Source organism: Petaurus breviceps, unplaced genomic scaffold (genome assembly GCF_028583685.1).
Source record: "Petaurus breviceps papuanus isolate PSGF00001 unplaced genomic scaffold, PetGlider_PUasm1.0 551, whole genome shotgun sequence".
Lineage (NCBI taxonomy): Eukaryota > Metazoa > Chordata > Mammalia > Diprotodontia > Petauridae > Petaurus > Petaurus breviceps.
In genome coordinates this window covers 32,626,357-32,653,009 of record NW_027186372.1, presented here as the reverse complement: position 1 = coordinate 32,653,009, position 26,653 = coordinate 32,626,357, and the positions used below count along the sequence as shown (strand labels likewise).

The 26,653-nt window shown below is 43.8% G+C and overlaps 2 protein-coding genes and 1 long non-coding RNA gene across 6 annotated transcripts in view; 2 read left to right on the top strand and 1 right to left on the bottom strand.

Annotated features, from left to right (window-relative positions):
• Positions 1-36, bottom strand: part of SPARC (secreted protein acidic and cysteine rich) — a 27,854-nt gene extending 27,818 nt beyond the window's left edge. The window contains exon 1 of the mRNA XM_069102563.1: positions 1-36. This exon is cut by the window's left edge and continues 37 nt beyond it. The gene's annotated coding sequence lies outside the window, so the exon portion shown is untranslated.
• G3BP1 (G3BP stress granule assembly factor 1) overlaps positions 1-26,653 on the top strand; it is a 137,658-nt gene that overhangs the window by 10,161 nt on the left and 100,844 nt on the right. The gene's annotated exons all lie outside the window — the stretch shown is intronic.
• On the top strand, positions 2,808-19,009 carry LOC138172748 (uncharacterized). Of its 4 annotated transcripts, none has more exons than XR_011171240.1 (4): positions 2,808-8,125; positions 8,785-11,990; positions 16,136-16,238; positions 17,748-19,009. It is a non-coding gene; the product is annotated as an uncharacterized lncRNA (long non-coding RNA). The 4 variants fall into 4 exon arrangements; XR_011171239.1 differs by having other exon boundaries at positions 17,709-19,009; XR_011171238.1 differs by having other exon boundaries at positions 16,136-19,009.

The window sequence follows — 26,653 nt, the reverse complement described above, 5'->3', positions numbered from 1 at the left end:
AAGCCAAGTTAGACAAAATGAAGGCCACACCAGTAGGAATTGGGGGGGGGTCTGTGGCTTTGGGGGGGCAGTTTCTATAGGCCAAGTAGACTATATATGGTGGTATTATCAGATTACTTAAGGAGGACCCCAGTAGCATCTCCTGCCCCAAAGTATCGCTTCAAGATTGGCAGTACCCCTCCCTATAAATTATAACCTCAAGACTTCAGGAGTCCTCTATTAAATCACAAACTTCCCGAGGAAGAGTAGGAGTCAGGAAATCCGTACTGCGGCCCCAGGTCTGACACTAACTTGATATGTGGCACTGGGCAAGTCACTTCCTTTTTCTGGGCTTCAGTTCATTTGTCTGTGTAAGGAAGGGGCTGGATTGGGTACTTTCTAAGGTCTTCTGCACAACTCTTGGCAGTCTGGGATTCAGCTATTGTCCAGGGTCAGGGGATAGGGCTCATCTGTGGCTTGGAGTCAAGATTCATTCTGAGACTGGAGTCAGGGCTCAGTCCAGGACCAGGGTTTTGTGTCTTTCTATGGCTAGGATTAGGGCTTGATGTGCTCCTGTGGGACAGAATGGTTCCCTACCTGAAGCTAATGAGGCCCTCTAGAAAGACCTCATTTTCACTCTTTCTCACTAGACCTATCCAATCGGTTCCAAGTCTTGTGGTTTCTACGTACACACTCCTTACGTCCTTTCCCTTCTTCTCACATTGCCACCAAGGTTCTTATCACCTTAAGTGGACTGTTAAAATAACCTAATTGGTCTCCCTGTCTCAAGTCTCTCCCCTCTCCAATCCACCCCCCCCACACACACACAGCTGCCAAAACGATTTTCCTAAAGCATAGGTTTGACCAAATCACTTTCCTCCTCAATAATCTCTAGTGGTTCCCTTTTACCTCCAGGAACAAAAGAAAATTCCTCTGTGTGGCATCTAAAACCCTTCAGAATTCGGCTCCAATATAACTATAAGCTTATCTCATTGCCTTTGTACTGGCCGATTCCTACCAGGAACATTCTCCCTTACCTCTGCCTCTCAGATCCATAATTTTCTTCAAAGCTCGATGTAAGCACCACCTTCTACATATGGCCTTTCCTTATTCCCTCAGCTACAAGTTCCTTCTTCCCAAAATTATCTTATACTTATGTATTTATTTCATATATACTTAAACAAGGTGACCTAAAAGTCTTGGACTTTTGGGACACCCTACTTATGTATACATTGTCTCCTCTTATAGAATGTAAGCCCTTGAGGGTAGAGATGGTTTCTTTTTTGTCTTTGTATCCCCAGCACTTAGCTGTCTGGCACATTGCTGTTTGTCCTTCATTCTTGAAGAGGACCATGACATCAGAGAGGTGTGCATATTAGGTGCTTAATATCGAATTTGGTGGGCATTTGATTTGAGTGGTATGTTGCAGTAAGAACTCTCTGTCCAGTGAAATAAGTACTTAATATGTTTGTACTTAATGCCTTTCATTCTAGAACACAGGCTATCAGACTTGGAAGGGCTCTTAGGATACAGAACATGCATTCCAGGCTGGCCAGTCCTAGAAGGGACCTCTGGTGTTACCTAATCCAAACTCCTTACTAATGTGGGAATAGCTTTCTACACCATTCCTCACAATGTTCACACAGCTTGTTCAATCACCTATAGGGATGTGGGAGTTCATTATCTCTCATTTGAATCCACTCCATTGTTAGATGGTTCTGTTGGGAAGTTCTCTAAAGTATCATAATCTGGGCTCTAATCTTGGCTCTACAAGGACCAGAGCTGTCACTAATAAGGTGTGTGACCTTGAGCTGGTCACTCAACCTGTATGGGGGCTTCAGTTTCCTTGTCCAATGAGAGAATAGAATTAATTGACCTCTGAGTTCCCTCCTAACCCTGATCTTGAGTCTTTCTATGGTCCTAGGTCTCCCTTCCTTAGCATGTCCATACTTATGTGCCTGACTAAAACAAAGGTACTGTGCTTTTAGAGCTACTCACTGAGACCAGGGCTGCCGGATAGTGGGAAGGGGGAGGGGGCAAGAGAAGGGGCACATGGGATCAGAGAGGGTCTAAGCATTCTCAAATTACCCAGCCCTTCCCATGATGCAGCATCTTTATCCCCGCCAGCACTCACAAAGACCTCATTGTTCATGGGGCCACTTTATCCATCGCTTTTAAAGGGGCAGGCAGCCAGCACCAAACTGTGAAGCAGGTGAAGTTTGACTTTGGTGCCTCTCTTTATAATAGCAGCTCACATTTCTATAGTGCTTGGTGGTTAAAAAGCATTTTACTTCCATTATCTTTTTTGATCCCTCAAAAGAACCCTTGGAAGTGGGCAGGGCAGGGATTATTGTCCTTATGTTAAAGAGGAAGAAGGGGAAGCCAGAGACAAGTTCTTTGTTTAAAGTCACACAACTAGGAATAAGTGGAATCCAAGTATCCCCAGTGTGATGCTTTTTCTACTACAATAGGAGAATACTTCCCCAAATCACCGCCTCCACAACTCTCAGCAACCTCCCCCTCGAGGGCTCAGGGGGTCTCCACCACCCAGAGGATCCCACTGAGGACAAGTCTCCTGTGTCCTGCTTCACCAAGAGCTCTCCCTCCTGTGTCCCACTCCCCCAGCCTCCCCTGCTCACCACGAAACCACTAATGAGATCAGTGTGTAATCCCTTTGGGTTACACACTGGCCCTTCCACACACTAGAATGACTGTAATGGCAGGAATTCCGAGTGGCAGGGAGGGTCCCACTACTGCACATGAAATTGGGGGGGGGCTTTTCTGTCTGCCCCCTAGTCTACTTCTTTTAAATGTGGTATCTCCCCCAATTAGATGTGAAATTCTTGAGAGCAGGGACTGTCTTGCTTTTTCTATTTGTATTCCCAGTGTTTGGCACACAGGAAGAGTTTAATGATTTTTCATTCATTCATTCAAGCCATTTTGCACAGGCCCCCAGATTCAGCTGTGCGAAGTGTAAACCCAATCAAAGCTGGCCTCCCCAATATATTTGATCTTTAGGCAGAGATGAGTATCTAGGCTCCTGATAAGTTATTATCAGTGTGATCCTCCCTTCTCCAGGTCTCAGTTTCCCCATTTGTAAAATGGGAATAATAATTATCCCTGCTCTACTCGGGCTGTTGTGAGGATCAAATGAATCTGGTAGAAAGGAGAGCAGGGATCAAAGTTTTGGCTCTTTTACTGATGAACTGTATGACCCAAGCAAAGTCACTCTCCTTAGCCTATGGACCTTACTTTCCTCCCCTGTGCAAAGAAGGAGACTCCTCTAAGGCCCCTTCCAGCTCTGACAGTCTACGAGACTAGGCTCTAAACCCAGGGTCCTGGATGCCTCTTAGAACACTTTCCTCCACCAGACCTCCCTCATCTTGGCCTGGGCTGAACAAAGTCTGGGGTGGGTTGGCTTTACCTCCTCCCTCAGTCCCCCAGGTCTCAATTATTGCAGCTGTGGGTCCTCATCCTATGAACAGACACCGATTTTTTTTCCCTGAAACTCCACACATCTGGAAAAATTTTTTTAAACTGAAGGGGAGTTGCAGAGGGAGAGAAACTTAAAACCCAGTCCTGACAACGTGGCAGCTCTTACGTGTTCCCTGATGCGGCCCGAAAGCCAAACATCTTTCCAGAGCATAGCGGCTGGGAGTTGGGTTATTCCTGCCACCACCACCACCACCACCAACGTGGCAGGCTCCGCTGGTGACATAGCAGGCACAACGTGGAAGGAATCTGGAGGGTCCTCTCCTTGGGGCTGGTGCCTGGGAGATGAGCTACCTCCCTGAGGGGCCCTCAAGAGTGAAACAGACCAGCTTCTCCTTTCCCTCACCATTCTCTTTGTCTCCTTCCCTCCCCCACTTTCCTGCTAGGGAAAGAAAACAGACCTGTCTGAAATGGGGCTGGACCCTTTCAGGACCAAGAAGGGAAGAAAGATTCTCTCTGGTGCCTTCGGACTCCCATTCCAGACTCTCTCCTCTTTTTGGCATCTCCTTCTCCCTGAGACAGAAGTCTATAGCTTCCTATTCACAAAATGTAGGCTGTCAGAACTAAAAGGAACCTCTAAGCACAGAATGTCAGAACCAGAAGAAACCTCAGGACACAGGTTAAACCTGCAAGGGATCTTAGCAGATAGATGCTTAGTGAAAGGGCTTCAGAGATGATCGAGCTGGTCTCATTTAAAAGAAGAGGAAATGTGGGGTGGCTAGGTGGTGCAATGAATAGAGCACCGGCCCTGGAGTCAGGAGGACCTGGTTCAAGTTCGGCCTCAGACACTTAACACAAAAACTAGCCCTGTGACCTTGGGCAAGTCACTTAATCCCAACTGCTCTCTCAAAAAGCAAAAAAAAAAAAAAAAAAAAGAAGAGGGCTCAGAGAGCAGTGACATGCCCATCGTCAGTCACTACGAAACTGCAATTGTCCAGGTGAGGGAGGGGAAAAAGAATTTTTCTTCGAAGTGGCCGATGAGAGCAGTGGTCAGTTCATGAAGTGGGCTGAGGGATGTTGCTAGTAGGGAAGCCTTCAAATGGTGCAGGGGAGGAGGCCGGACAACTATCTGCTCTTCTGTACCCTGGGAATCCCAGTCAACCACTGGACTAGGTTATGAGGTGCCATCTGCCAGCTGACAAACTTTACCCTTCTGTCTGTTAGTACTGTGTGATGATTTGCAGCCGAAGTTCTGGGTTTGGCACCCTTCCCCCCTTATCTTCCCCTTTCTGGGCCCCGATTCTGGTGACTCCCATTAGCTTCCTGACCATGGATAAATCACTTCATCTTGATAAGCCAGATTCCTCATCTGCTAGTGGTTGTTAGGAAGATGTTGCTATAACTGCTATAGGGTAGTTATTATTATTGTTCCCAGCAACTAAAGCAGCAAAACCTTGCTGCAGATTATGATGGCTAGTGGAAATGGAGGCCCAGTGGATAAAACACAGGAATGGCACCAGAATCGGGGCCCTGAAAGGGGAAGATGAGGGAGAAGAGTGCCAAAAATGAGCTTCACTGTTTTCACAAACAGCCTTGGAGATCCCAGCCCAGCAGCTGGAATTCATCTGACCCATTGCTGCCCTGACCCACAGAGTAGTAAATCTCTCTTTTCCAACTGCCCAGCTGGTGCAGGAGGGACCTGCTGTGACTACATACTCTTTTCTGGGCTCTGTAAACATGCAGCAGATCAGTGAGGAACTTGTAGGCCTCCTCTTCCCTTCTGTTTTCTCTCATCCACCATTTCTTCTTTCCTCTGATCTCCTTTTCCCTCTTCTGCTCTAGCCTGTCTTTTCTCCATTCTCCCTCTTCTACATTTTTCTTCTTCCCTTGTAGCCCCTCCTTAGGAAGGCCGGTGACCTCCTGCTCCTGGGGAGGGGGGTCACTATATTGGTGCCGGACTTAGTGTGGACACCCAACAGCCTGCTGCAGAACTCCCCAGTTTAAGTGATCCACCAGCAGCCCCAGTCTCACTAGTAACAGGACTCACAAGCCTGGGCCACCACACCCTGTCTATCACATTTCTTGGAGCAGCTGTTCCAAACCTCCTCGAGCAGTCTACCCCACCCCCTTCTCTCTCCCTCTCAACAGAGAGCCTCACCTACTTTACTGAGAATATTTAGGCTGTGACCTCCCTTTTCTCTCTTATTCTACATGTCAAAATTCTTCTTTAATGTTTTCTTCCCTCCACTCCCCTCTCCCTTTGCTCTAGTTTCCAGAAAGAACTGGCCTTTCTCCTAGTCAAGGCAACTCCTTTACTTCTGTCCTTGATCTCATTCTCTCAGGGGTTTTAACTCTTTGATCACTCTCTTCTCTTCTCTCTCTCCCACATTCACACATGCACACACACTTTCTCTTACCTCTTATCCCTCTCACCTGTCTTTTTCTTATCTTCCATCCCTCTCTCATGTTTATCCCTCATCCCTCTCTCTTTTCTCTCATCTCTCTCTCTTTTCTCTCATCTGTCTCTCTCTTTTTTATCTTCCTCTTCTCTCTCTCATGTCTATCTATCTTTCTGCCTGGCATTTCCCCTACAAATATGCCCAGGTCTCCCCCCTTCCTTAAACCTTCACTTGGTCCTGTCACATCCAGAAACTACTGTATCATTCTAATACCTTATCTTTTTCACAGCAAAACTCCTAGAAAAATATTGGCTACATTTGCTGACTCTATCTCTTCATGTCCCACTCACATCTGAATTTACAACATGGCTTCCAACTCTACCACTCGAATGAAACTGCTATCTCCAAGGTACTAATAAATCCAGTGGCCTTTCTCGGCCTTCATCCTACTTGACCTCAGTGTAGCTTTTGATACTACTAGCGCCCCCTTCTTTGGGACACTCTCCTTAACTTCTCTGACAACTCTCTGCTGGATCTCCTCTCAGTCTGACCCCTCCTCAGTCATTTTTGATGGAATATCATTGATGCCCTGCCTCCTAAATGTGGGGGTCTTTTGAAGCTGTGTCAGGGGTCTTGCTCTCTTTTCTTCTCTTTATTCTTCTTTCTCAACTTTCTTCCTTAGTGATATCATCACCTCCCATGGATTCAATTGACCTTTTGCAGATGAATCCCCACATCTGCATATTCAATTTGAATCTCTTTCCTAAATTCTAGTCCCCACCTCTATCACCAGCTATTTGGTTGGACCTCTCAATGTAGATGTTCTGAAAGGGGGAAGGGAGGAAGAGAAAATTCAATTCACTTTGACAAACATTTATTAAGCACCTACTGTGTGCAATGTTCTGTGCTAAGCAGGGGATAAGACAAAATGAAACAGTCCCTGACCTTATGCAGCTTACCTTTTACTGCAACAAGGAGATACTAAGCTAACTTCAGGAATGTCTGAATACTCAGCATGTCCAAAAAGATTCATAGGATCATTGATTTAAGAGCTGAAAGGAACTTTGGAGATCTTCTAATCCAACCTCCTCATTTCACAGATAAGAAAACTGAAACCCAGAGAGGTTATGTGTCTTACCCAAATCACACAGGTAGTAATAAGTAAAGGAACTGAGATGAGAAACTAGACCTTATGACTATAAAACAGTTAAGCAACAAGCATTTATCAAGCCCACCACTCATCACCTTCCTCCCCAAAAAGCCCTTCTCCAAATGTCCTTGTTTCTATTGAGGGCACCATCATCCTTCTAGCTACCCAGGTATACAAACTTCAGAATCATGTGTGATTCTTTCCACTCTCTCACCTCTGACATCAAATCAGTTGCCAAGTCTTGTCAATGTGACTCTTACAAAATCTCTTACATTCATTCCCTTTTTTCCATTCACACATCTGCCACCCTAATTCAGACCCTCATCACCTCTCACCTGGACTATAGTAATAATCCCTCCATTGGTCCCCTCTGCAGTCCATCTTCCACACAGCTGCCAAAATCAACTACTAAGGTACAGATGTGACCATGTCACTCCCTCATCAAACATCTTCAGTGGCTCCCTATTGTCTCTAGCCCACATTATTAAGTCCCCAGCCTGGCATTTAAAGCCCTACACAGACTGACTCTCACCTACCTCTCCAAATGTATTTCCCATCATTCACCTTCATGCACTCAATGTTTCAGCCCAACTGGACAATTACGTGTTTCCCAAACTCCACATTCGATCTCCTGTCTCTGAGCCCTCCCAGAGTCTCCCCTTCATGCCTGGAATTCATTACCTCTTCACATTTGGCTCACATTCTCCATCTCCTTTCAAGATTCAGCTGGGGTGCCACATATACACAAAGCCTTCTCGTTTTCTAGGACTCCTTCCCTCCTGAAGTTAGCTTGGTATCTACTTGTTGCAGTAAAAGGTAAGCTGCATAAGGTCAGGGACTGTTTCATTTTGTCCTATCCCCTGTGTCTAGCACAGTACATTGCACACAGTAGGTGCTTAATAAATGTTTGTCAAAGTGAATTGCATTTTCTCGTGCTCCCTTCCCCCTTTCAGAAGGAACAAAGAAAAATATTGGAGGAAGGCCTCTCAGGTCAGGAATGAGGAAGTCTGTGCTATCTGAAGGACTGGCAAGAGTGGGAGTGTCAGGGGAAGTTCTGTGTGAGGGTGGGCTAAGGAGGTTTGGGCTAAGCACTGGTATGTCCTGGTGGAACTGAAGGAACCAAGGCTGCAGGAAATGCAAAAGCCGTGGGTGGATCTGTAAGCTGGTAGGTGAAGACAAACTGAGAAGGGGCTGGCTAGAGGACAGGTGGTGCACTGCACAGAAGACTGGCTCTGGGGTCAGATGTGCAAGGTTCTAATCCCACCTCTCTTAGTTATAACCTAGGGCACCCCAGGCAAGTCACCCAAACTCCCTGGTTTACACACTACTCGTGTAAACACTACTCGTGTAAAATGAGGAGGCTAGAGGAGAAGAGGTCCCTTCTAGCTCTGGACCTATAACCTATAAAGGGGTAAGGGAAAGCAAATCTGTAGAAGAGGGAATCCAGGTGATAAATGCTCCTGGGTTATATGAGCCACATGGAAAAGCAGAGGTCATAGGAACCTGGGGTTGTTTGGGGGTCAGATGGATTAGAATTAAGGAAGGTGGATCTGCAATGGGTTGGGGCGAGAAACATAGCGGGGCTTGTTAGCTGTCGCCTGTGGCAGGTGTGCCAAAATAAAGAAGGCACCCAGTTGTGGCCTGGGAGACAGGGGACATGGGTTATAACCGCAGCTGGGTCACTGACTCACTCTGTGACCTTGGCCAAATCCCTTCCTCTCTCACAGTCCAAGTTTCCTCCTCTAAAGTGAGAGGTGGGGACTAAATAATCTCTAAAAGTCCTTCCAGTAATATTCTCTGCCTCTTCTTTTACTCTTTTTACAGACGGTTTTGTTAGCTTGAAGAGACTTGATTCTGAAAAGAGACGACTGAAGCTGTTCCCCAACCCCACTCCCACCTCTCTGAATTCCTTTCTTCAGCTGTTGAGAATCTGAGACCTCTCATCCCTGCCTTCCGGATGAATCACTTTTGTCTTAAAGCCCAGAGTAGGGGTCCCTTCTTATTAGGACTCCCTACTTCATTTTCCCTGGGATGGTTCAAGACAGCTGGGGCTCCCCTACCTCTTACCCCTTTTCCCTTTCTTCTCTCCACCCCCTGATTCCCAACTACTCAAATTGGCCACGTCTCAGCTCCATCTGAAGCAGTCTCATTTTCCTGAATCAGACATTTTTGTGGGATGAAATCACCCCCGGCTAAACCAGCTAAAGCCGGGATCTTGCTGTATCAGGCCCTCCCCCGTCCCTCCCTGCCTCTGCCACGTCTCCTACGCCCCTAGATCATCTCAGCTAAGCATTCCAGGTCTTTATTGTGTTTTCCTATTTTTTTTTTAAGTTTTATAAACTAATCTAGATAGAAAAGAAATAGAGATGGAGGGCAGAGGGAAGTAAAGAAAGAGAAATGAGGGAAAAAGAAACAGGCAGATTGTGAAACATAGTAAAACAGAGAGGGTAGTATAGGAAACTTGGGGGTGAAGGTGGGGGGGAGTCTGATAAGAGTCTGACAACCTGGAAAAGTCAGGAAAATCTCAGATGCCAGAGAAGAGAGGGAGAAGCTTTCTAAGGCCTCTTAGCCATGCTGGACATTTCTAAACCCTCTGTCCACATTCCACTGGGGGACGCAGGCTTCTCCCTAGAGTCCATCAACTTAACTGACACTTGTGGCTAGGAAGACCTGGTATATAGGAGTCCTTTTGAGCAGTGAACTTCTGGAAAGTCAAGGTTTATTCCCTAAATTGGTTCCACTTGATCCTCCCAAGAACTGATAGGTACTAAAAGCAGAAGTCTTTAACTAGGGATCTGTGAACTATTTTTTCTTTGACCGCAATATAATTGGTTTTCTTAGTAGCCCTATGTATCTTATTTTGTGCATTTAAAAACAGGACTCTGAAAAGGGGTATAAAGGCTGCCAAAGGGGTCCATGACACAGAAAAGGTTAAGAATCTTGCTAAAGGGCCAGCTAGGAGGTGCACTGGCCCGGGAGTCAGGAGGACCTGAGTTCCAATCTGGCCTCAGACACTTAACACTTGCTAGCCATGTGACCTTGGGCAAGTCACTTAACTCCAATTGTCCTGCCTTCCCCCCTCCAAAAGAAGCAAAAAAAAAAAAATCCTTACTAAAGAGTCACCCCTCTTTCCACCAAGGCCTGAGCAAATTCTGGCCGCAGCTAAATCTAGGACCCACAGTCTTGAAGCTACTCTTAGAATCACTAGAGTGTCTGAGTTGGAATGGCATTTGGCATATAGAATAAAAATAGCTAATAATCATTATAGGTAGCGCTTACACAGCATTTTAAGGTTTGCAAAGAGCTTTACAAATGTCTCATTTTATTGTTAACAACAAACTTGAGAAATAAGTAGTATTATTATTTCCATTTTACAGATGAGAAAACTGAGGGAAAGAGAGGTGAAATGGCTTGTAAACAGCTAGTAAGTGTTTGAGACCAGATCTGAGCCCATAGCATTCCAAACTCCAAATGCAATGCTCTATACACTGGACCACCAATTGCCTCTTAGAACTTCAGAGCTAGTAGGGACCTCAGAGCTATCTGGAAAAGAACATTAACAAACTGAACAACATGACCTTTGAACAAAAGCGCAAATGGGGAGGTAGAGAAGGACAGTATCCGAGGTATAAGAGACCTTGGTCTCTTGGTTGTTCAACAATTTCATTTGATGGAGGATGAAGATGAGACTGAGAGAGAAGAGGTGACTTTTCCAAGGTCACCCACCAATCAGGGGCAAAGCCAAGACTAGAACCCTGGCCCCCTGATTTACAGGGACAGCTCTCTTTCTACTAAACCACACTGCTTCTCTGCAAGACACTTATGCACCGTGTTTTCCAATCTAAGAGTGAAATGCGTAATGTTTACAAGTTCTTAGGAAATAGCCTTCATTTCAACAACTGTCTTGATCCAGCTGGTCTGAAGAAGAACAAGGAGAAGCCCATGTCTTGGGTAGGAGCCTACGTTTGTAGCTTCTTCCTTGGATGAACAAGCCTATTTATTTTCTCAAGTGGCCAATGCTTATCCTCATCAAAATAGAGGATCAATCAATTCAACATTTTCTTCTTCTATGTAAGATTGGGAGAGATACACAGATGAATGCATAGGTGAGGTAGGAAACACTAAATGACTAAATTCATATAGCACCTTCAAAAAAGTTTTACAAGGCTGTTTCCTTACAACAATCCTGTATGGTGAATAGTGTAATTATTATTAGTCTTACCCCCACTTTACAGATGAGGAAACTGAGGTTCAGAAAGTGATTAAATGAGGCGCTCAAGGTCACATGGTTAGTAAAAGTGCTGGAGCCAGGATGTAAACCTAAGTCTTCTCCTTGTCTAGTGGCCTTTCTGCTACACCACTTGGGGATAAGACAGCTGCTGCCACCCTAAGAAGCTAAGACGCTTGTTAATTAGGCAAGACTGAAAGATAAACGAAACAATACAATACAGAGTAAAATGAGTGTCAGTGGTTTCCAGCCGGAGGACTGCTGTGGGCTGGAGTGACTGGGAGGGAGAGGGATGGGGAGGCTTCTTGGAGCATGTGGGTTTAGAGTTGATCCTTAAAGTATGCCTAAATCTGGCTAAACAACAACCTGGTTCTCCTTCCTTATTAGGTCTCTTCTCCCTCACTCCACAGTGTTGACCATGTCTTTTCACTTGCCTGTCATCTGGATTTTAGCACCAAAGAGGGGGATGGGAAGGAGTTTGCACCTGTTCAGAAAGTAGGGAGCTAATTTAAATCACCATGAGGACATATGGCAGCCTGGACTTCCTGAGTCTTGGAGAAAGAGATCTCTCCACAGAACCAGCCTCCCACAGTTCCTTAAAGCAAGGACCAGGATGCTCAAAAGGGTCATGGGGGTAGGGGTGAGGGAGTACGAAGGGGACCAGAGAAACGAACCCTTAAACAGCTATTTGTTGGCAGTGGCAGCAGCAGACAGCAGGGCAGAATGTCAGAACTGGAATCCAGCTCCCTCATTTTCCAGATGAGGAAACTGAGCCCTGAAGGGAGGAAGTTACTCTCTCAAGGTCAGTAGCCAAGGTGGTTTTGAACCCTGGTCTCCTGACTCTAAATCCAGTGCTGTCCCTGCCTCCTTAATTCTAAATTCTTTTCTGGTTCCGACATTCTGTGCAAGGGCCCTTTCCAACTCTAACATTTTATGTCTTATGTTCCAATGTTCCCTTTAGCTCCAACATTTTATGTTCTAAGGTTCCTCTTTCCAGCTCTAACGTTCTAGGTAAAGGTTCATTCTATGATCTGTGACCTCCACCTCTGGCTACCCAGTACACAGCTCCAAAAAGAAGGTAGATTCTGTCTTGCCTAATTTATTTATTCTGAGGATGAGACCCACAGTTTAGATTCCTCTTTGTATCTGTCTCAGTCTCAGCTTGGTCAGCCTAAATTCAAACATAGGCTCTGACCATAAGTAAGAATCTGATGCCTGAATTGTTCTTGATGGGGATTGGTTAAGTAGAACTCCCAGTAGCTAACTAACTGGGGATATTAACTGCCTAAAAGGACCCAAAGTTTAGATCCTGAGGGCAGAGTTTGGAGAGAGACAAGCCTAAAGTTGCTCAAAGACTTAGCCCATTCCTTTGCCAGACACACCCTGTCCTTTCCCCCAGGCAATGACAGCGCCTAGTCCCAACCTGCCCCTCTTTAGGCCTCTTCTCTGAGTTAGAGGCGAAATCACAAAATTCTCCAATGTTACAGTTGGAAGGGGCCTTAGAAATCTAGTCCAATTATGGGTGTGGCATGTTGCACACACTGCCAGACTCTCTCCCGATGTGCTGGTTAGTTTTCTGAATTGGTTTTTTCTTTCCTTTTTAATTTTTGTTAAAAAAAAAGAAAAGACATGGGGGTGGGGTGGTTTTGGTAAAGAATGGGGGAGGGATATATTTAGGAAAGAAGAGAGGAGGGATAGAAGGAAGGAAGGAAGAGAAAGGGAGAAAGGAAAGAAGGAAAGGAGGGAAGGAAAGAAGGCAGAAAACAAGGAAGGATGGAGGGAGAGAGGAAGGGAAGGAAGGAAAGAAGGAAAAAGAAAAGACCAACGTTCATCTTTAGGCTCTGCTATTTACTACTTGTGTGACAATTATAAAATGGAGATAATATTTATAGCACCTACTTTATAGGATTGTTTATAAGGATCCTAAGACAGAAGGCAGGTAAAGTATTGGGTAAACCTTGTAGTCCATATTGCTGTCAATTGTGAAAATACCGATTGATTCATCAATCGATTTATCTAAACATTTGGTGCAGCTAGATGACTCATTAGACAGAGCACTGGCCCTGCAGTCAGGAGAACCTGATTTCAAATCTGGCCTTAGACACTAGCTGTGTGACACTTGGCAAGTCACCTAACCCCACTGCCTCCCAATAAATAAATCTTAAAACAAACAAAATCATTTGTACTGTGAGCTCCTGGAGGTGCTCTTTTAACTTGAAAGCAACTAGGACAGGACATAGGCCAAATGCAGGCTCCCTTAATGGAGGGCTCAGGACCCCCTCCTGGTGCAGGGAAACTATAATCAGCTGCCCCATTCCATGGGACCCTGAACACAGCTGCAGCTCACATTCTCAACTGACCTGTCCCCTGGGCAAAAGGGCTGTGGAAACAAAGAGGCTGTTTGCCAAGAACATAAACATTATTTTCTTTACATCTCCACTGTTCCCTGGGGTGAGTGCCTCCCTTATGAGCAAGCTAACCCTGACCACTACAGCCTTCTTCTTTCTGAACTCTTATAGCCCAAAAGGTCTGAGCCACTCAATCTAAGTCTTGATTAAATAATTTTTAAGATTATTCTTCAGCTATACAGTATGTGAGTTGATCTAGTCAACTAAATGGGCAGTTCCTTAGAGAAAAGGCCTAGAGAGTGTGTGGAAAGGAGCCCGGGAAGGTGGGTCTGCCATTGATATATGTGACCTTGGGCAAACAGAATAATCTGTCTGGAACTTAATTTTCCCACCAGTAAAATTAAAGGGTTAACATATCACCTAGAGGATGATGTCACTGAATAGAGTCAATAAATCAATAAACATTTAGTAAGTGCCTACTATATGCCAGATACGTCCTCAGTGCCTGGGAAGCTCGTAATCTAATGGCATAAAACAACCAAAGCCATGTTCCAGGTGGCAGAACACTGAGGCCTAGTGAGTTGCTCCCACAGTCTAAGGTGAAAGAAAACAGCGCTTCAGCAGTCCCACCAAATTCTTTTACATTCCAGGGAGATTATGATGATAATGGATTATTGTGATATATCTTCAATATTTTGTTAAGGCTTTGTATTTTAAGCATTTCTTTTTGTGATAGAGGAAATAAATAGCTGCCTTGTGAGGGGTGGTGAGGTGGGGCAATCAAGGGCTGGAACTAAATGATGCTTAAGGTCCTATGTTGTAACAGTCTAGTTGTAGGCTCCCTTACTGCCCTAACCATCTACAATTCCATGGGGATACAGAGGTAACTCAATGCCTGGGACAATACCTGGAAATCAGCCCACCCTGGAGCTACCTGGTGCCATGTGGATGCCAGGAGCCCATGTCCAGGGTCACTTTCCTCCCACAGAGGAGGCCCAAGACTTCTCCCCCATGCATAAGCCCAAGGAGGGCTTCTCCCCAGGGGCTTGGCATGACCTACAGGAGGGAGAATTGTGCTCATTGTGACTCCTTAGTCAGTCAGGTCCCAGCCAAATTGCCTGAAAAGCTCTCTGTCCATCAGCTGTGTTTTCTCTTACCCTAGGTTTTCCCTAGGGAAGTATAGATTTCTCCAGTATTCCCCCACTCTGAGCTCTCAGTAGGGGTGGTCATATTGAAATGATCCAAAGAAGAGGAGAGAGTTAGGTCTAGAGACAGTCTGTCTCTCCCTAACTCCCCCCCTCCTGGCGCAGGGAAACTATAATCAGCTGCCCCATTCCATGGGACCCTGAACACAGCTGCAGCTCACATTCTCAACTGACCTGTCCCCTGGGCAAAAGGGCTGTGGAAACAAAGAGGCTGTTTGCCAAGAACATAAAGCTCTCCAGGGGAAAGACTACAAGTGGTTATTCTTGGGATGGAGCCTCAGAGTCAAGGTTGTTACTATTTTCCTGCTCTGTCTTCAGACAGCCGAATCCATGGACTCATAAGGCCTATGTGGCATAATTTCTTATGATCTGAGTCAATTGCATATCAAAATGGACCTTTATTTGAGACACCCTTATTTTACATGTGGGAAGAACTGAGCTGCAGAGAGGACAAATGTCTTGCCCAACTGGAGTCCCAAAGTCTTATGTGCCTTACACATAAAGACACATCCTCGTGGAAAAGATAACAGGAAAGACACACAGACACTGCTTGGGCTTCACTGTGATGTAGACGCCGTGGCATAAGGAAAATAGAACTAGGTACTTATCTTTATCATCATAACAGATCTGAAATCTGGGTTTAATCCCAGATCTTCTCCTCATTACCAGTGTGCCCTTACCTATGAAACAGCCTCTCTCAACTTCAAGCTTCCTTCTTTCTTTGAACAAGTATACTAAGCTAGATATTTCTGAATTTTAAATCCTCTGTGGAGCTGTAACTACAGTGGAGTGATCAGGGTTGTAAAACATAGAGAGGTGTGTCTTATTCATTTGCCTGCTGTCCCCAAGCCTTAGTCCTCTACCCACCCCTTTTTGGGTCACAACTCCCATTCTCCCTTGTGTGGGTCCCTTGGAGGTTGAGGGAGGCCACTATAGCTGGGCCTTTTTCTACTGGACACCCTCTCTACCTCCTCCTGGGGTTTCAGGAATCCATATTCACTGACTGAGCCAAAGGGTACAGGCTGAGTTTCCCCTCTATGGGTAAAGTGCGTCCAACTGGGAGAGATCATGGGCTCTCACGAAAGTTACTGGTGGTACAATGAAGGTGAAAGCTGGGATGTCTGAGGTGGGACCATGAAGCCTTCCCAGATCCCAAATGAGCTCCTCCTTTGCCCCAGTCCAACCTGTCTCCCCTTAGCTACAACCTCTCCAGCATCTGACTGAGTTGCCTTTCCTTTGGTGGTACTGCTTGATGTATTCTTTATCTTATTTTCTGGGGCCTTGCTCTCAGATGAGTGGGATCATAGAATCACAGGTCATAAGGTCACAGGATCATGGTTTGAGAAATGAAAGGGACCTCAGAAGTCATCTCATCTAACTTTCTCATTTTACAGGTGAAGAACTGAGGCCTAGAGAGATTAAGGGACAAATGGAAGAGTCCTCCAACTCCCAAATTCACCATTCGTTATACTATAGAGCTCTTGGGATGATAATAAGGTGCTGGTTTTTTAAAAAAAAAAAGCTATTTCCTAAAACCTAAGGTACCTGCATTTTTGATGGAAGGACTCTAGGCACCAGAAATATTTTTAAGCCCCAACATAATGAAGCTCTAATGGTGAAATTCTAGACAAGAGATTATATGTGTGCATGTATGTGGAATGTGTATATATGCATGTATGGAATATTATATATAAAATATATCACATAGATCTTTTCTGTCAGCAGGTGGAGGAAGGGTTAATGGGAAGAAGGTATGTGACAGATTTTTCTCCAGAAATGTTTGAGCTGCAAAGGGACTTTAGGATAAAGGACATAAAAAGATGGATCATTTGGTCCAATCCCCTCATTTAAAAGTCTGCTAAATAGGCACCAATGTCTCACCAAAGATCAAAGGGCATTCAATGGGAGCCTGAGTGAAGTCTAAACATGGAGGTGAATGGAAAGACCTGTGGACTAACATTACAATAGGGAAGGATACCTGACAGAGGCGTAAGGGAGGAGCAGGAAGCCATATTTGGTTTTGGTTAAGGCCTAGCAAGAATAATCTATTTCATGTGCTTTATTCAACACTATTCTTTTGTAAATACATTCATATTCATTGCCTCATTTGATCCTCACTACAGAGCCAGGATAATTTTCTCTCTTGGATGAAGAAATGGAGGTGAAATAATTTGTTAAATATCCACTGCTAGTGAGTGGTAGTTAAGCCTAGAATCAAGCAAATATTTATAAATTATTATTAAATTATTAATAAATTTAAATTTGAGATAAATAATGAAAATTATTAATAAACACTGAGCACCTTCTGTTTGTTTTAGGCACTGCAGATACAAAGAGAAAAGCAAAACAGTCTCTACTGTCCATTACTTTGCAAGCCAGCCTGTCAGTTTCCTGTCTTCTGGTACAGGGCTATTTTCCACCCAATTGCTTCTATTCTACAGAACATTCACACCAAATGGTCCTTACTGTTTGAGCTTCTGTCCTTTAAGAATGGTTCCTGAGGGGAAGCTGGGTGGCACAGTGAACAGAGCACTGGTCCTGGAGTCAGGAGGACCTGAGTTCAAATCAGGCCTCAGACACTTAACACAATAGCCATGTGACCTTGGGCAAGCCACTTAACCCCAACTGCCCTACCTTCCCCCCTCCAAAAAAGAAAAAAAAAAATAAAGCTTTAAAAAAAAAGAATGGTTCCTGGGTCTTCCATTCATGTCTCTGATTTCCCATCTGTAAAATGGGCATATAGTGTAATACCCTGAGCCCATAGGAATGCTCATTAAGTCAGAAATCCTATATGAAAATTGTCCTTTGGAGAAAGGAATTTAGTTTGGTGTAATAATACTTACTATCTAGTGTAGTTGTGGTACTATCTGACTATTTTGTGAGCTTCCATTTTCTCCTCTGTAAAATGGGAGAATTGCTCTCTAAGGCCTTTTCCAGCTCTAACATTCTCTGTTCTTTCTTTTACAGTTCCTTCCTGCTCTAATAGTCTACATTTCTTTATCATAGCTAGAAAAAATGAAGATTTATTTTGCATGAGTGAGGAACAATGGGATGCCACCTTCACCAAAAGGTCAACAAGCCTTTATCTGCCTTGGGGCTGAGAAAAATGTTGAGATTAATCTCAACAATACCTCAGCTCCAAGTTTCCCACATGGCTGACTGCTGAAAATACCTCAAGCCACAGAAGGAAAGAAAAGACAAATAGTGCTGCCTACTTATAGGATTACTGGGATCATGAGAAGGTCTCTAACCTGAAACATCCTTCATATCCTTCCCACCCCTCTCCAAGTGACAGCTGGAATGCCAAAATTCCATTTTATCCATTTAACTCAAAGCCTGGTACCTGAAAAGGGTTTCCACCAGACATCTTAATTTGAATGATTTTTAAATACTTCCTGATGATGTATCTGATAAAGTTTATTATTATATTATTATAGCATTGATATGTTGTACTTTAAGATTTACAAAGCAGTTTACAAATATTATCTCACTTTATCCTCACAACCCTGGAAAGTGGGTGGTATTATTATCACTATTTTACATATGAGGAAATGGGCAGAAGCCAGTAAGTGTTTGGGGCAAAATTTGCATTTAGGCCTTCCCATCTTCAGGTACAGCACTCTATCACCCAGTTGTCTTGGTAATTTAAGGTTACTGGAGGAAGAAGAAAGACAAAATGAAAAGTTTTGAAGACCTGAGAGGTAGGCTAGTACAGCGGCTAAAGAACAATTAGGGATCAAGAAACCTAGGTGAATCTCCACTCTAAAATTAATGTTGAGCCTTTAAATATCTGGTTCAATCTCTTTATCTGAGAGAACTGAAAGGGGTTTCAGGTATCAATTTCAATGTCTTCATTTTAAATATAGGGAAACCGAGGCCCAGAGAGTCCTAAAGGGAGTTAGTGGAAGGTCCATATCTTTCAGGGAGATTTGCATTGTAAGTGGGGACAATCACAGAACCATAGAGTTTTTTAGTTGGAATGGCTCTTAAATATCATCTCAGGTGTTAATCTTGGGCCTTCAAAAGAACCCAGACATACATTTTTGATAACTGTGCTGCAATAGAAGTCATTTTCTGTGTTATCAATTCTAGGTATCTGAAACATTTTTCTGAGATGGCTTCACCAGCTTGCCAAAAGGGTCCATGAAATGGAAAAAAGAACCATGATCTGAGCCAATGATTTTGATTATACTGATGAGGAAACTGAGGCCCAGACAGTGAGAATCTTGCCAGTCTAATAAATGAGAGAGCGAGGATTCTAACCCAAATCTTTTGACTCCATATCTAGTTTTCTTTCCTCGTATTGCACTATCACCTAATTCATGGGACTAATAAGGCTCTAGTGATGACAATTTCAGACCCACTGTGAAGAGTGGAAGATTTTAGTCAAGACTTCCCAGAGCCCCTCAAAATCATACAGCCTATGCAAAAGTCCAGCCAGAGATGGGCACAAAGTAAGCACTTAGTAAACTTGTTCACTGAAAGCCTAGTTGGCCAGGGAAACATCCAGCACAGTCCTAGCCTGGGAAGGGAGATCTCAATTAGGCCCCAAAGGTTGGCAGTGAGTTTGCTGTGCAAAAGGTATTCAAGCCGGCCAGTTACCTCCTTGCATTTATTTGGAGTTGCTTTTCTTTCCTCCCCATCTGCTTTCAAAAAAACAGCTGAATGGCTTCAGTCTTTAGACCTATTCCTGGCCAACACCTCCCCCTCACACACACCTCCCCCCGTTCACTTACACTGAAGCCAAAATGAAGAAAGACAGAGAATAGAGCCATGGGGACCAGCTGTGTATTACTCCCTCTCTGGCCCCTGACTGTTCTGACCCTTCCCTCCTTCAATAATTCAGAAGAGGGAAAGGGGTGGTTGATTTGGGCCAACTGGGGTTTAGACTCAGCAATCTCCCAACTCTCTACCCCAATCACACTAAGAAATCACATGGGCCCCCAGGGTGGCATGGTGAGCAGAACACTGGCCTTTGCCAGGGAGTCAGAAGACCTAGGTTCTAGTTAGTTGGATACTAAGCCTCTGTGTGACTTTGTGCAAATCACTTTCCACTTCTCAATATCCTCCTCTAGAAAATAAGGGAGGGCTACACGGACCGGCCCCATGAGTGCTAACATTCTGTTCCATTTTCTAAGACCTAAGTTAGGCCTCTTTCTGCTTTCTTTATATTCCAAGGCTTCTTCTATCTGTAATGTTCCATGGTAGCTCTATGTTCTAAGATCCTTTCCAGCCCCAAATTTCTGCTTTCAGGTCTTTTCTAGCTCTGATAGTCTATGAGTCCATGCTGGGGAAGGAAGGGGGTGTTGTCTAAATCCCTGTGCCTAAAATTAAAGCTGTTTTGCTCAACAGTTCTGGTTATATCAGTGTTCAGAGCAATTGGACAGGTCAGAGATTGTTATCCCTATTTTACAGATGAGGTCAATGTTAGAGGGTGTGACTTGCCCAAGGTGACAGCTACTAAGAGTGGGAGTCAAGGTTCACTGAATTTCTCCCTTTCCTAATCATAGGATCACAGTATTTATAGCTGGAAAGGGGTTCTACAAGAGTTGTGTGAAGAAAAAAAAACAGGGAAGAGGGAGTATTGGACTTCAAGATTCCTATAAACCAATAATGCATGGCAGAGTGGGCCAAAAAGCCCAAAGCACCCTCTGGCTGTGCTGAGAAGCGCAGCATTCAGAGGGAGGGAGATGACCATATCTGGGGTCTATGTTCATTCTGAGGCATATTTTAGGAAGGTCATGGACAAACTGTAGCAGAGGAGTGAAAGGCGACTCATACCAAAAAGAGTTGAAGGAACCCTGCAGGGATGTCAGCCTGGAGAAGAGAAAACTTAAGAGAAATCTTATAGAGCTGAATTCAAAATACTTCTAAGAGCTGTCATTTGAAAGAAGAATGAGACTTGTTCTGCCTGGCCCCAGAAGACAGAATGGATGGAACAGTACCAACAAGTGAAAGTTGCATATTTTAGCTTAATATAATGGGAAAAGAAGGTCTAAGAAGTAAAAGTACCTAAAATAGAATGCAATGCTTCAGGACAGTGAGCTCATTGGAAGTTTTCAAGCAGAAACTGATTACCATATTACCATTATATGGTCTTCTAGGTCCCTGGGTGTGACCTTTGGACTGAGTCTTAAGTTTTATAGAACAAATCCTTTTATTAAGGGGATTTGTTCTGTGAAGTTTGGATTCAGTCAAAGGGCCACATTTGAGGCCCTACAAGGCCACTTGTGACCTTGAGGCCACAGGTTCCTCACCCCTGATCTAAACCAACCCCTTCATTTTACAGACAGACATGAAGAAGCCCTGAAAGGCGGAGGCTTGCCCAAGGTCACAGTGATCAATCTAAGACTCAAATCCAGGGCTCTTTCCACCATATACATGGAGTCACAACCTTGCTGGTAAGAGGCCTGCACTACTCTGGTGGCAGTCCCTCCAGACAGACTTTAACTCTGATTCTCCCTATTCTCCCTCAAGAGTCTTTCAGTACCACCACCTTCAGTAATAGCAATCACTCTTAGGAAGCTTAACCTAGAATACTCTCATGAAATGAAAGTAAATGAGGGTCTTAACTGTTGCTTTGTCCCCTATCCCAGTTTCCAACCCCCCACCCAGTAATTAGAGGCCAGAAAAGCCACAGTCATGTAGACAACACATACCTCTAGCTACCTTTTTTTATCCATACTAAGCCTCTGGTATCAGAAACAGTCCAAGGTCACACTGCCTCCCATTTTCCACAAGTGGGTGGGGCACATTTCATTGGTGAAACCATCTCAAACTCCAAAGGCAAGGAGCTAGGACAAGTAGCTCCAAATGTTAGGACACTCCCCAGAAATTATAGGCCCAGCATGACAGGCAAGTAGTTCTAATTGGGAGAGTGGTGATGGGTGAGGGCTGAGATACAGAGAACAACCTCCTTTCTTCCCCTTTTCAAAACCACTCAAGCCCAAAGTTCGTCAGCAGATGGAGGAGGAAGGATGTGCCCAAGACTAGTCCCCTTCATGCTGTTTTCTGGAACACAGAGTAAAGAAGGTGGTTTCCTCCTTTCTATATCCAGGGCAATGCTGGCATACAGAGGGTCAGTCCCTGGCCAAACAGTGGCTGAGCACAGTCCAGCTGATGGTAGAGCTGGCAAGAGATGCGCCACATCACACAAGAGTGTGATTCTACACAAGATCCATGACAGTACTGGACACAACTGTGTATGACTCAGATTTTGTTCCAAGCTTTGAGCCATCGGGAACCCCATACCCTATCCAGAAGAGGTGAAATCCTCAGACTCTTCCAGGACCAGAAATAATAGTGAACTTAAATCAATACAACTTAAAAGCATTTTTGTGACACAGTTGCACAGTAGCCAAAGATCCCATACATTTCTCCAGAAGAAAAAGGTTAAAAGTAGCTAGGGGGTTGGTTGTTGTCAAATGGGGAAAGGAAAAAACTGGCCATCTGGAGGGCTTTGTGTCACAAAGGTATTGGCTAGAGGAGGTACCACAGAATGCTCAAGTTTATTCTTGTATTGTGCAGAAGGTCCAGGAAAGGTCCTCCTCATCTCTGAAGGAAGAAGGCTCCTGGAGAGTAAGAACTATTTCATTTTTGTCTATGTTCCTAGCACTGAGCACAGCAACTACCACTTACTAGACCACCTACTGCTTAATGGATGAATGAACAATCATTTCTGTCAGGGTTTTTTCTACTGGCGGGTCAGTGAACACCTAAATTTCAGCTAAACATTTGACAAAGTCTCTCCAGTATATCCTTGAGGACAAGATGGAAAGTTATATGATTAAAATATAGTCAGGTGGATTAAGTGCTAGTTAGATGACCACAGTTAATGAGTTATGTACAGTAGAGATTTGACTTGGAGGGAGATCTCTGGTGGAATGCTTCAGGGACTGTCATGGGCCCTGTTCTAGTCAAAATTTTTGGTAATTCCTTGGATAAAAACAGAGGTGGCCCACTTATTCAGTCTGCAGATGACAAAGCTGGGATGGATAGTATAACAGGACGGATGAGTCAGGATACAAAAATATCTGTACAGGTTAGAACAATGAGCCAAAACGAATATGGCTCAAGTTAAAAGGGATAATAATAATACTACCAGATATTTATATGGCATTTTCAAGCTTGCAAAGCACTTACACACATTATCTCATCTAAGCCTCCCAACAACCCTATAAGGCAGGCACTTCAGGTATTATTATCACCATTTTAATGAAGATGAGATTGAGTTTCAGAGAAGTGAAAGTGATTTGCCCATGGTCATACAACTAGCATCAGGGGAAGGATTTGAACCTAAGCCTTCCTGACTGCAAGTCCAGCACTCTATCCTTCATCCTAATTGCTGCAAAATCCTATAGTTGGGATAAATGCCAACTGTATAAGTCCAGGATGGTTCTACAATAGTTTTATTAAGAAAAAAAAAACAGGAAATAGGGAGTATTGGACCTCAAGTTCCCTAAAAACCAATAATGCATGACAAAGTGGGCCAAAAAGCCCAAAGCAACCTCTGGCTGTGCTGAGAAGTGCAGTGTCCAGAGGGAGGGAGATGACCATATCTGGGGTCTATGTTCATTCTGAGCCACATTTTAGGAAGCTCATGGACAAACAGTAGCAGAGGATTGTAAGGGGACTTGAAACCATGCCAAAAGAGTTGAAGGAAGCAGGAATATAGCCTGGAGAAGAGAAAAACTTAAGAGAAACCTAACAGAGTTGGATTCAAAATACTTTTAAGAGCTGTCATTTGAAAGAAGAATGAAGGGGCGGCTAGCTGGCGAAGTGAATAGAGCACCAGCCCTGGAGTCAGGAGGACCGGAGTTCAAATCCAACCTCAGACATTTAACACTTACTCGGCGTGTGACCTTGGGCAAGTCACTTAACCCTAATTGTACTGCATCTTCCTCTCCAAAAAGAAAAAAAAAGAATGAGACTTGTTCTGCCTGTCCCCAGAAGAAGCAATGCATGGAATAGCGCCAACAGGTGAAAGTTGCAGGAGATTTTAGCTTAATATAAGAGGGGGAAAAAAGGTCTAAAGGTGCCTAAAGTAGAATGCACTGCTTCAGGACTGTGAGCTCATTGGAAGTTTTCAAGCAGAAACTGATTAGCATTTGTCAAGGACGCTGCAGAGAGGACTTTGGCTCATACGCGTACTGGTCTTTGAGCTTCCTTCTAACTTCTTTGTGATCTTTTTTCCCTATGACACGAGAGGTTGGGGAGTGGAACCCAGGGCTGTTTAGAGTTGGATGAATAAATGACAAAACATAAAATAGATAATTTGGATGACATGTAAATGAAAGCTTCTGTACAAACAAAATGTACATCTAAGATAAGAATGAATGTGGCCAAGGGAAAAAAAAGTTTGTATCAAATTTCTTAAGATAAGAGTCTGGTATCTAAGATTATATTAAATAACTCACAGATATACATAATGCACCAAAAGTCTTAGTGTAGTTTCCTGAAACCACATTAAGACTTCTAGAAGATGCCACATTAAAGACCAAAAGCTATTTCCCAATGGATATGTGGCCAAGGGATGGGAGCAAATAGTTCTCAAAAGGCTCGCCAGCTATTTATAGTCATATGAAAGAAGGCTTTGAAACATTACTAATAAAATAAATGCAAATCAAACAGCCCTTGATTTCACTTCACATCCAATCAGTTGGCAAAGAAGACAAAAGATGGAAATAGTCAATGCCGGAGAGGTTGTGGGAAGAGAAGCACACGAGTGAACTTAGTACAACCATTCTAGAAAGTATTTTGGGATTATGCAAATAAAATCACTAAAATGTCCATTCTCTTTGACCTAGAGATTTTTCTTCGGGGAAAATACCCCAAGGAGGTCACAGATGAAAAGAAAATCTCTACATATACTAAAATATTTATAGCAGGACTTTTTATGATTGCAAAGAACTGGAAACAAAGATGCCCAGGGAATAGGGAATAAACAAATTATAGTATGTGAATGAATGGAATATGTCCATGTTATAAGAAATGATGAATATGATGGGTCAAATAAAGCATGGAAAGACCTAATTGAACTGATGCAGAATGAAATAAGCAGAGCCAAGAAAATTATATATATATATATATATATATATATATAATGACTATAATACTACAAATGGAAAGAATAATCACAAAACAATTCAAAATGGGGGCAGTGAGGTGGCACAGTGGATAGAGCACTGGCCCTGGAGTCAGGAGGACCTGAGTTCAAATTTGACCTCAGACACTTAACACTTACAAGTTGTGCAACCTTGGGCAAGTCACTTAACCCCAATTGCCCTGCCTTCCTCCCCCCCAAAAAAACAATTGAAAGTGATTGTATTAACATTTCAAAGAACAAGCAAGGTCCCAAATTAGAGATAGGAGAAGTGGGAGGTCCATGGGTATGGAACATCACATATAATTTCAGATTTTTTTCAATGTATCGATCAGTTTTGCTGATTTTTTTCTCATTCCTTTTTAAAAAAAACACTTTGTTTTATTGGATAGCTGTTTTATGGGAAGAAAGGGGTAAATTTAGGCAAGATCAATAAAAACTAATTTTAAAAAAAAGTTGGATGAATAAATTCCCATTATATAACCTAGAGAGATGTCTGACGCAGGCATGCTGACTCCCTGGGAGAAGGAAGCTACAAAAGGAATCACACAAGTTCTTCTAGTTAAATATATCATTAAACACTTATCAAGAGATGGACCTAAAACAGTCACTTGTAACTGATCAATGCTCGGCTGCTTTACTTTACTATGCCTTAGTTTTTCTACCTCTCTAGAGATGCTGCTGCTCATAACAGGCAGAACCATGGTGTAAAAAAAACAATGGTTCTGGAGTCAGGGGATCTAGGTTCAAATCCCACCTCTGACGTTATTATCTGTGTGACCTTGAGCAGGACATTTAAGCTCCCTGGGCCTCAGTATCTTCATCTATAAAATGTAGGACTGTACTAGATGGCCTCTCAACTCCCTTCCAACTCTTGATCCTATGAAAATGAGGGGGTTGAAGATGAGATAAGAGTGGATTTAGGTTGGAAGGACCTACAGACTAAGAGGAAAAGGACTGGATTTGGTCTCTAGAATTCCTTCCAGGTCTAAAGTAACACAACTGCATGATCTATTTTCTGTCTCCAGCTCAGAGCTTAGATAACTAAGCTCATGCTAGTTACAGAAGTGACCATGACCCACCCAGGACCTGGGGAAGCAGAGCCAAGGGGCTGTGATAGGAAACCAGACCCTTCATGAAGGGACAGATGGCCAACACATCAAGCAAAGGATCTCAAATGACCACCACCTGGGGAAGCCAAGGTCAATGTCTCCTCTATCCCAGGATACCTCCTGGATGAACAAGGTACCCTAGTCAGCAAAGTGGAAAAATACCACCAGCTATGTGGGTAATTCCCTGAAACAACTGTTCTGCAGGATGTCTGGAAACTTCTCTAGGGCTAAGCTAAAGGAGCCTGCCCCCTGGTGACCAAGAGAAGGACTATTATATGAAATTGTCCCACTTGATCCCAGAAGGGAATTGACTAATGGTGGGGACGTTTTCTGAGGAAGACAGATTTTAGCTCCATATAAGGAGAATTTCCTAATAATCCAAACTGTCCAGCAATCGAATGAGTTCCTTCAGGAGGTAGTGAGCTCACCATCAGTGAGAAAGTTCAAGCAGAGGATGGATTATTAGTTGGTGGAGATGTGGTAGGAAGGAATCCTGCTTAGTTAGGGGTTATGATAGATGCCCCTTCCAACTCTGGATTCTATGAACCTAAGGGCTGAGGGCTTAAGGTCCTCAAAAATAAGGCGAGTCTCTCAGACACTTAACACAACACATACACACACACACAAAACCACTAGCTGTGTGACCTTGGGCAAGTTACTTAACCCCAATTGCCCTCCAAAAAGCCAAAAAAAAAAAA